Raw genomic sequence first — 11,029 nt, 5'->3', positions numbered from 1 at the left:
TTGTTTCTTCAAGCACTCAGATTTCTTTATTGAGTATCCATCTTATTCATGTGAAGTCTCTCCATTCTTTTCTGTCAATATTCTTACCCGGTAGTTCTCATGAAAATGTTCTACTAGTTCGTCACTTTTCATTCTTTTCTTCTCCGGTGGATTCAAGTCAAGCTTTGTTGATCATATCCTTTTCCTCATTTCAATACCTTCTCCTGCCGGTGCACCTCATAATCATTCCCCGCTTGCTATTCAATTGTTCCGGAGGGCTGAAGAAATCTCAGAAGGCTCGTTTTGCCATTCAAGATCCGTTCAACTTATTTCGAGGTTGTTATCTCATTCAAGCGTTAAATTCAACTAGTGCATTCTCTCTTTTAAATCATTCTACGGTGTTTCTTTTGAGTGGGCCCTAACCCACAGGTCTATTTCCAGGATCTTACCTGACTCTTATTATTTTCTCGGAGCTATCCTAAATTCTTTTCAAAGTTTGACGTAAGAATGAATTGTCATCAGTCAAATGTTTTTCTCCAAGATCTTTCAAATTCTTTTCATCATTGGTTCAACTTTTCTATTCTTCTTATTCCGGAGTGTCTCAACAATTCTTGGTGGTGTATCGTCGTCATTCTCAGATTTTGAAGACCGAAGAAGAATTATCCTCCATATTATATCTGTTCTCGTGAAGATTCTCAGTTCTAGCTTGATGTCATCCTCTCATAATTGTTTGTGAGTATTCTTTTCACCCATCCGGGGCAATTCAGGAGCCTTTTCAGTTTGTGCCTCTGAAGGCCATCATTTTGGTTTTATTCATTCTCAACTTTCAGCTCTCTTTCTCTAAATCTTACCAGCGCATCATTCAAGTATTCTCTTATCAGCTCGTGATCTCTTCGTTCTCATGTATCTAAATCCCCTCTAGCTTCTTCGTTCATTTTTCAATTCTTCCCGGTGTTTCGTTATCTTTTATTCGTTCATTTGCAATTCCTACGGTGGTTCGTTCAAGATTCTTCTTCCTTCGTGTATCATATCTATGTATTCGTTGTTTTCAATTATACCGGTTGTTCGTTGAAGACCTTCTCAAGTTTGTACTATATCTATCTCAATCCTTTCTATGAGAATAAGTAGTATGCCAAATCCGTTGCTTGTCATCAATTTAAATTGGTGAAGGATACGCATAACGTAATCCTTATTCTTGTTTATCCAAGTGATTAATTCCCTATTCCGGAGGTTCATCATATTCTCGATTCAAGTTGTCCATCTTTCTTTCCGGAGCTCAAAGTTATTTCAATTATTTCATCGCGGAGATCCATCTAATCATTGTAAGTCCCCACCTTGTGTTTTCAACTTCTCTTTCCTTTCATGTGATTATTCTTTTGTTGCCGGAGTTCTTCATGGAGGTTCTACATGATGGTTCATCAAGGATTTAATTCCTTCTCGAAGTGTTCATCAAGATTTCCTTTCGTTATGTCATTTTTGAGGTGGTGGTATGTCATTTTTGATAATTTCCCTTCGTGTTTCAAGGATCACAAGTTTTCCAAGAGTGACATATTTAAATCCATCATTTTCTCTTCGCTCAAGTCATCTTTTCAACCCATCAATTTCTTCGAGCATGAGCTCTTCTCAATCCATCAATCTCTTCGTTGGAGTTATCTTGGGTTATATTTCACCTAAAGCTTTCCCTAAGGATTGTTGCTAATTATGGTGTTTATAAATGACCCAAGTTCTTCTTTTATCCTTCCGGTGAATAAGTTTCTCGTCTCCTTCTTGATATCAAGCCAATCTATTCTTTCGTTAGTGGCAGAATTTCACCTCATAGTTTTGAGATGTTCTCCATAAGCCCACAACAAGCTTACTCTTTTCGTTGTTGGTTTTCCAACAACTACTTTCGACCCTTCTCCTAAAGATGCTTCAATCTCATTCGAGATAGAAGATATTGTTTTTCTCCTCCGTTCATTCCATTCCATTATCTCATTTCTTCCGGAGGCATTGTGATGCTGCTCTCTTCAAACCTTCTTCTTGTTTTTGTAAGGATCTTGTTCTTTTCATGTTTATCCATTTAACCAGAGTGTTGTGCCCTCTTACTCAAGTTCTTTTCGCCTTATCAAGCCTTGCATCTCTTTTCAACTGGAGTGCTGTCCGAATTTGTTCTTCCTTGTTACTCTTTCCTACCGGAGTGCTTTCAACTTTGTTCTTCGTGGCATTCTTTCTTTCAATCTGTTCAATCTCTCAAGGTTCTCTGGTTTCACTCTTTGTCAAAGAAGCAACTTAGTTTTACCTCTTCTATCCTCTTCCGTTTCCCTCCGGTGCCATCCTAGATCTCGGGACGAGATCCTTTCGTAGTGGTGGAGTGTTGTGATGCCCCAAGACCGGACCTTCAGATGCCTTCCATGTTTCTGAGTGTTGTCGGGTGATTCATTTTGGTTCGTTGCATCATGTGCATTGCATCATGTCATCATGTCATCATGTCATAAGTCTTTTGCATCTCAACTAAATAATTTTTATGGATCTTCGGTCCATTTAAATTGAGGGAATTCACATGGTGATTCTCTTTACAACATATCCTCTCGATATTTAGAGAGCTATAGTAATATTCCAATTATTTGGATTTACCGCAAACACACTTGCAAAATATTCCAATGCCTTTGTTATCTTAATTCTCGGTCTCCAACATGGCCATATTTTTTCTTTCATCATATTTCGGAGCTCCACCAAAAATCCGAACATTTTTGGACACCTCTTATTCTTAGTCCTTGTTCAAACCATTTGAATTAAATTCAAATGACTTTGAATTAAATTCTTGCAATCATCTCTCCCCTAATTTTCGTGGACCGTGAACATTTTTACGAGTCCGTGAAAATTATCCCCATGCTCAAAATACTTCCCTAACCCTCTCTTTCTTTCCTCTCTCTCCAATTTCTTTTTTGTTTAAGGTTTAAGTTTTTAAAGAGAGAGGGAGGAGAGAGTCCAGGCCATCAGCCTCGCAGGCCCATCCTAACCCCGCAGCCTTTTGGGCCAAAGCCCAGCCTGCACCCTCACACCTGGGCTGGCCCAAGGCCAAAGCCACCTACCCCCATCCTAACCCTAGTGCGCCCGAACCCACCATCTCCCCGATCCCCACTCCCTTCCCTCGACCCCAACACCAGTGCCACCACCCCTCGTCCTTCCCGATCCCCCCTCGTCTCTCCTCTTGTCCCGCTGCTCGCGCCGCCAGGAAGGAGCGCCCGCGCTTGATGCCTCTGCCCGATCCCATCTCACGCTCAACCTCTCCCTCTCCTCTCGCTCGAGCCTCCCTCTAGCCACAGGACCCCGCGCGTCCGCCCCTAGCTGGTCTCCTCTGCCCACGAGGCTTGCTGCCGATGAGCCTGGCCGCCATGGCGCCCCCCCCCCTCGGTGACAAGCCGTCCAGGTCCCGAAGGACATCGCCATCTTCTGCGCCATGTCCCGACGCCAGCGTAGCCGCTAGCGGTGCCCTGCCTCACATCGTCGTCGTCCAGAGCCACGGACACGACGACAGCTCAGGCGCCAACCCTGCCTCCCCTGCTTGCTGGTTCCTGGTCCTCCGCCGGCAGGAACCCAGCCGACCACCACCGGGAGCTGGCCCCTTCTTCCTTGCCGCGAGCCTCGTCGCCGGAGTGCCTCGCCACGTCGTCCTCACGGTGATCTTCCCGCGTCGCGGCTTCCCTGCATGCAAGCATCCCGCTTGCCCGCAGCTGCCTCTGCTTCGCGCCGCTCATCCTTGGCGCCATGGTCTCTATCTCCTTTGGATGACCTGTGGCTGTCGTGCCCTGTTGTGCGTTCTCTCTGCTGCCTGGCACTGTTGACGTCAAGACCGTGGGTGCCAAGTTCGTATTCCGCCATCTCCGGGATTCATCAAGTACCACGTCCATCGCGTTCCGTTTCATCACCGTCAAGACCGAGAAGACCACAAGTACCAGGATGACAAGTGTGACCCTTCGGATGCGCCAAGTTCGTCTACACAAAACGCCTTGTGTCGGCAAGACCCGCAAGTTGGACCCCGAACGATCGAGGTCTCGTGGACCATGTACATCTACCGTCGCCCCGAAGACGTTGGAGTCATCAAGTACCTCTCCAAATGAACGTGAACGATTGTCGTCGCAAGAACGGGACCGAAAAGTCCGAAGACCACAAGTACCATGACACCGATGACATGAACGTCTACGGAGACTCATGCAATGATAAACATGTACCCCTACCGTCACCGAGATCGCGAGAACCTCTACCGTCGACCCTAGAGCATGCGAGAACGACCACTTCCACTACAGCTGTTGCGAGAACGACTACTTCCACTACCGCATCGCGAGAACGTCTACTTCCTCTACTTTGCACCGAACGAGAACTATCCCACTTGCACACTTCGAAGGTATAACCGTCGGAACAATGCCCGTGAACGAATGCATGTGTGATGTATGAGATGCTCGTGCTTGCTCTGTGCTCGAATTGTCGGTGCACGTTGCCCCTCTTTTGCCTTGTCACCATCGTCGACTCATGGGACACCCGGTATCCGGGAGCGCCCCACCATCTTTTGCACGCATCCGCACACTTCTCCTTTGCATCGGTATCTCAATTGAGTTACCGGAACCGGAACGCTGCCGTGGCACCGTTTTCGTTATCGTTGCCGTGGCACCCCTTTCCTTTCCACCACGGTGACAAATGCTTCATAATGCTCGTGTCAACTTTTAATAAAAATTGCATAAACTTGTCCATGTCATCCGCATCATAATAACAACAATTAAAATGTTTAAATTGTTGTTTGCATAAATTACTAATGCATATGGGGATTTACCGGATTTGTTGTTTGTTATATCCGACCCCATTTAAATTGCTTAGTTAGATAGTTTCTTTTATGCTTCACCCATGCCATGCTAACCAACATTTAATATTGTTGGGTACATAAACAAGAGCGAACTAAATAATTATTGTGGTGTCCGTCAATATGCAACTCGTTGCATATTGAGCTCCACTTAATTTGTAGGTTTGCTTGTGCACTTTGTCATGCCATGCTTCATTAAACCGGACATGCATCATACTTGTTTATGCATCATGCCATGTTTATTGTGATGGTTGTTTACTATGTTATTTGCTTATTTCCGGTGTTGCTTCTTCGGGTTAGTTCCGGTAACGTTGCGTTTGTGAGGATCCGTTGGCTACATCTGTTTGTCTTCTTCATGGACTCGTTCTTCTTCCTTGCGGGATCTCATGCTAGATTACCATACCCTCAAAATCACTTCTATCTTTGCTTGCTAGTTGCTCACTCTATTGATATGCCTATGCTGCGATACCTACCACTTGCTATATCATGCCTCCCATATTGTTAAGCCAAGCCTCTAACCCACCTTGTCTTAGCAAACTGTTGTTTGGCTATGTTACCGCTTTGCTCAGCCCCTCTTATAGCGTTGTTAGTTGCAGGTGAAGATTGGAGCTTGTTCCATGTTGGAACATGGATATTTTGTTGCGATATCACAATATCTCTTATTTAATTAATGCATCTATATACTTGGTAAAGGGTGGAAGTCCCGGCCTTATGCCTGGTGTTTTGTTCCACTCTTGCCGCCCTAGTTTCCGTCATATCGGTGTTATGTTCTCGGATTTTGCGTTCCTTACGCGGTTGGGTTATAATGGGAACCCCTTGACAGTTCGCTTTGAATAAAACTCCTCCAGCAAGGCCCAACCTTGGTTTTACCATTCGCCACCTAGCCTTTTTCCCTTGGGTTAGGCCAGCCCAAGGGTCATCTTTATTTTAAACCCCCGGGCCAATGCTTGTCTAAGTGTTGGTCCAAACTAGAGCCCCTTGCAGCGCCACCTCGGGGAAACACGAGGGCTGGTTTTAGTTGTACGGATTGCTTATTCGTGTTGCCCTGAGAACGAGATATGTGCAGCTCCTATCGGGATGTCGGCGCATCGGGCGGTCTTGCTGGACTTGTTTTACCATTGTCGAGGATGTCTTGTAACCTGGATGCCGAGTCTGATCGGAATGTCTTGGGAGAAGGAATATCCTTCGTTGACCGTGAGAGCATGTGATGGGCTAAGTTGGGACACCCCTGTAGGGATTTGAACTTTCGAAAGCCGTGCCCGCGGTTATGGGCAGATGGGAATTTGTTAATGTCCGGTTGTAGAAAACCTGAAGTTGACCTTAATTAAAATACATCAACCACATGTGTAACGGTGATGGTCTCTTCTCGGCGGAGTCCAGGAAGTGAACACGGTGGTGGAGTTATGTTTGACGTAGGTTGTTTTAGGATCACTTCTTGATCATAGTTTCTTGACCGTGTTTTTGCCTTCTCTTCTCGCTCTCATTTGCGTATGTTAGCCACCATATATGCTAGTCGCTTGCTGCAGCTCCACCTCATACCTTTTACCCTTCCTATAAGCTTAAATAGTCTTGATCGCGAGGGTGTGAGATTGCTGAGTCCCCGTGACTCACAGATACTTCCAAAACCAGTTTGCAGGTGCTGATGTTACCGAGCAGGTGACGCAACCAAGCTCAAGGAGGAGCTCTATGAAGATCGTGTTCTTTATGTTGTTCCATTTTCCAGTTGATCAGTAGTGGAGCCCAGTTGGGACAATCGGGGATTTGTGTAGCTTTTGGGGTAGTCTTCTTTTATTTTGGTTCCGTAGTCGGACATTGATTGTATCTGATTGATGTAATGCTTTATTCATGTATTGTGTGAAGTGGCGATTGTAAGCCAACTATGTATCCTTCCCCCTTTTATTTATTTACATGGGATGTTGTGAAGATTACCTCACTTGCGACATTGCTTTCAATGCGGTTATGCCTCTAAGTTGTGCTTCGACACGTGGGAGATATAGCCGCATCGAGGGCGTGACATCCTACTCCAACTAGGAGGAGGACTCCTCCTCCTGGCGCGCCCTGCTAGGGTCGGCCGGCCTCCCCCTTGCTCCTTTATATACGGGGGCAGGGGGCACCCCAAGACACACAAGTTGATCAGTTGATCTTTTAGCCGTGTGCGGTGCCCCCTCCACTATAATCCACCTCGGTTATGTCGTAGCGGTGCTTAGGTGAAGCCCTGTGTCGGTAGCATCATCATCACCGTCATCACGCCGTCGTGCTGACAGAACTCTCCCTTGAAGCTCTGCTGGATCGGAGTTCGTGGGACGTCACCGAGCTGAACGTGTGCTGAACTCGGAGGTGTTGTACGTTCGGTACTTGGATCGGTCAGATCATGAAGACGTACGACTACATCAACTGCGTTCTCATAATGCTTCCGCTTACGGTCTACAAGGGTACGTGGACGACACTCTCCCCTCTTGTTGCTATGCATCACCATGATCTTGCGTGTGCGTAGGAAATTTTTTGAAATTACTGTGTTCCCCAACAGTGGCATCCGAGCCAGGTTTATGCGTAGATGTTATATGCACGAGTAGAACACAAAGGAGTTCTGGGCGTGGGTATATACATATTTCTTGCCATCACTAGTTGATTCTTGATTCAACGGCATTGTTGGATGAAGCGTCCTAGACCGACATTACGCGTACGCTTACACGAGACTGGTTCTACCGACGTGCTTCGCACACAGGTGGCTAGTGGGTGTCTGTTTCTCCAGCTTTAGTTGAACCGGATTCAATAAATAGGGTTCTTTCTGAAGATCAAAAAGCAATCACTATACCGCATTGTGGTTTTTGATGCGTAGGTAAGGACGGTTCTTGCTCAGCCCGTAGCTGCCACGTAAAACTTGCAACAACAACGTAGAGGACGTCTAACTTCTTTTTGCAGGGCATGTTATGATGTGATATGGTCAAGACATGATGCTAAATTTTATTGTATGAGATGATCATGTTTTGTAACACAGTTATCGGCAACTGGCAGGAGCCATATGGTTGCCGCTTTATTGTATGAAATGCAATCGCCATGTAATTGCTTTACTTTATCACTAAGCGGTAGCGATAGTCGTGGAGGCAATAGTTGGCGTGACGATAACGATGCTTAGATGGAGATCAAGGTGTCAAACTGGTGACGATGGTGATCATGACGGTGCTTTGGAGATGGAGATCACAGGCACAAGATGATGATGGCCATATCATATCACTTATATTGATTTCATGTGATGTTTATCTTTTATGCATCTTATTTTGCTTAGCTCGACGGTAGCATTATAAGATGATCTCTCACTAAATTTCAAGGTATAAGTGTTCTCCCTGAGTATGCACCGTTGCGAAAGTTCGTCGTGCCGAGACACCACGTGATGATCGGCTGTGATAAGCTCAACGCTCACATACAACGGGTGCAAGCCAGTTTTGCACACGCAGAATACTCGGGTTAAACTTAACGAGCCTAGCATATGCAGATATGGCCTCGGAACACTGAGACTGAAAGGTCGAGCGTGAATCATATAGTAGATATGATCAACATAGTGATGTTCACGATTGAAAACTACTCCATCTCACGTGATGATCGGACATGGTTTAGTTGATATGGATCACGTGATCACTTAGATGATTAGAAGGATGTCTGTCTAAGTGGGAGTTCTTAACTAATATGATTAATTGAACTTTAATTTATCATGAACTTAGTACCTGATAGTATTTTGCATGTCTATGTTGTTGTAGATAGATGGCATGTGTTGTTGTTCCGTTGAATTTTAATGTGTTCCTTGAGAAAGCAAAGTTGAAAGATGATGGTAGCAATTACACGGACTGGGTCCGTAACTTGAGGATTATCATCATTGCTGCGCAGAAGAATTATGTCATGGAAGCACCACTAGGTGCCAAACCCGCTGCAGGAGCAACGCCAGATGTTATGAACGTCTGGCAGAGCAAAGCTGATGACTACTCGATAGTTCAGTGTGCCATGCTTTACGACTTAGAACCGGTACTTCAATGACACTTTGAACGTCATGGAGCATAGAGATGTTCTAGGAGTTGAAGTTAATATTTCAAGAAAATGCCCGGATTGAGAGATATGAAGTCTCCAATAAGTTCTACAGCTGCAAGATGGAGGAGAATAGTTCTGTCAGTGAGCATATACTCAAAATGTCTGGGTATAACAATCACTTGATTCAACTGGGAGTTAATCTTCCAGATGATAGTGTCATTGATAGAATTCTTCAATCACTGCCACCAAGCTACAAGAGCTTTGTGATGAACTATAATATCCAAGGGATGGATAAGACAATTCCCGAGCTCTTCGCAATGCTAAAGGTTGCAGAGGTAGAAATCAAGAAAGAGCATCAAGTGTTGATGGTCAACAAGACCACCAGTTTCAAGAAAAAGGGTAAAGGGAAGAAGGGGAACTTCAAGAAGAACAGCAAGCCAGTTGCTTCTCAAGTGAAGAAACCCAAGTCTGGACCTAAGCCTGAAACTGAGTGCTTCTACTGCAAAGGGACTGGTCACTAGAAGTGGAACTGCCCCAAGTATTTGGCAGATAAAAAGGATGGCAAGATGAACAAAGGTATATGTGATATACATGTTATTGATGTGTACCTTACTAATGCTCGCAGTAGCACCTGGGTATTTGATACTGGTTCTGTTGCTAATATTTGCAACTCAAAACAGGGGCTATGGATTAAGCGAAGATTGGCTAAGATGAGGTGACGATGCGCGTGGGAAATGGTTCTAAAGTCGATGTGATCGCGGTCAGCACGCTACCTCTACATCTACCTTCGGGATTAATTTTAGACCTGAATAATTGTTATTTGGTGCCAGCGTTGAGCATGGACATTATATCTAGATCTTGTTTGATGCGAGACGGTTATTCATTTAAACCTGAGAATAATGGTTGTTCTGTTTATATGAGTAATGTAACGCCCCGTATGTAACTTGCCATATTTGTATTCCAACTCTTGCCATTTTCGGCTCTAAGTTATGATATTCCCTCATGGTTGGGTTTTGTCTTTGTTTTGCATTTTTTTCATGTCATGCATCTCATATCACGTCATCATGTGCATCAAATTTGCATACGTGTTCATCTCATGCATCCGAGCATTTTCCCCGTTGTCCGTTTTGCGATCCGGCACTCCTACGTCCTCCGACGCCCCTTTTTGCCTCTTTTCGTGTGCGGGTGTTAAACATTCTCGGAGTGTGCCGAGATTTGCCAAGCGGCCTTGGTACACTACCGGTAGACCGCCTGTCAAGTTTCGTGCCATTTCGAGTTCGTTTGATACTCCAACGGTTAACCGAGAAACCGTAAAGGCCTCATGTGTGTTGCAGACCAACACCCCTCCAAAGTGGCCGAAAACCCATCCAAACCCCCTCCATTCTCTTGGCCGTTCGTTCACGATCGCGTGGCCGAAAACCGCACCTCATTTGGAATCTCCTAGCTCCCTCTACCTATAAATATGTGCACTCCTCCGAATTTTTCGGGTCCAAACCCTAGTTACCTCTTCCCTCTCCGCGCCGGACGTGTCCGTCCGCGCCGGACGAAAACCTGCCGCCACGCCCGTCCAACCCGCAGCCGCCACGTGGTTAGCGCCGCCCGCCAGCCGCCGCGGCCCGCCGAGGCCCATCGCCGGCCCCCGCGGGCCCGCGCGTCCGCCGCCCGCCGCTGCAGCGCTCCGCCGCCCGAGCGCGCGCCCGCTCGCTAGCGCCGCTGCCTCCGCGCCCGCCGGCCGCCGCCTCCGCCGATCCCCGCGCCTCCCTGCTCGCCGCACACCCTCCGCCGCCCGAGCTCCGTCGTCCGCCTACCCGCGAGCCCGCGCCTCCCCGCGCCTCCGTCGCTCCATCTCCGGCCAGATCCGACCGCGGGAGGGCCGGATTTGGCGAGCTGCTCCTCCAGCGATGTCCATCTCCACCGCGGCGACGTCCTCCAGCGATCTCCGGTGATCCTCGACGTTCATGCCGAAGAACCCTAGATCTGGTTCGAGGCGTAAAATATCCACCAAGTCTTTTCCCCCTCAGTTTTTCAACCACTATTCAACATGCCATAACTCTGCATCCGTAGCTCCGTTTTGGGCGTGCCATATATCAAAATGTTCATCATGATGCCCTCTTCATTTTGTTCCATTGCACCATGCTTGTTTGAGTCCATCTTGATGCCCTAATGACTGTTGCAAGAGTGCTATAAAATGTTAGT

Source organism: Triticum urartu, chromosome 7, assembly GCF_003073215.2.
Source record: "Triticum urartu cultivar G1812 chromosome 7, Tu2.1, whole genome shotgun sequence".
Taxonomy (NCBI): Eukaryota; Viridiplantae; Streptophyta; class Magnoliopsida; order Poales; family Poaceae; genus Triticum; species Triticum urartu.
This window is presented reverse-complemented; position numbering follows the sequence as displayed.